This window comes from Pelophylax lessonae, assembly GCF_965119305.1.
Source record: "Pelophylax lessonae genome assembly, chromosome: 7".
NCBI classification, from domain to species: domain Eukaryota; kingdom Metazoa; phylum Chordata; class Amphibia; order Anura; family Ranidae; genus Pelophylax; species Pelophylax lessonae.
Window position 1 is genome coordinate 88,766,462 of NC_138774.1, and position 393 is coordinate 88,766,854.

General features: G+C 31.3%; 1 protein-coding gene across 1 annotated transcript in view; it reads right to left on the reverse strand.

The window, feature by feature from the left end:
- Positions 1–338: 338 nt before the first annotated feature.
- The window catches only part of LOC309560499 (uncharacterized protein), a gene marked incomplete at its 5' end in the record, with an annotated part of 54,032 nt that continues 53,977 nt past the window's right edge, over positions 339–393 (reverse strand). Inside the window, one exon of the mRNA XM_082264131.1 lies at positions 339–393. This exon is cut by the window's right edge and continues 54 nt beyond it.

Genomic DNA, 393 nt, shown 5'->3' on the forward strand with positions numbered 1-393 from the left:
TACCAAATTTTTTTATCGTTTTATATAAAAACCTTCTACAAGTTACCGATCATGCTAATTTACCATGAGTTGCTGGCTTAATAATTTTTTCGCAGGGATTCCACAAGACCTGAGAATTATTGCAAAGGTTCCTCCAAGGTAAAAAAAGGTTGAGAAAGTGTACTTTTTAATAGGCAATGATACTACATGTTCTGCATTGTTTTTCTTGGCACAGATCCTAAACAGTTGTAGGGTTTTTTTTCTTGGAAATTCATATTTAAATAATTGCTAACATAAAACAAATACAGACATGCCAGACACAGGTTTCTTGCTGAAATAATCGTATTTTAATATAGAAATGTTTATGATAGAATGCTTTTATATATTATTGGAGTGAGGGGTCCAGTATTTTGT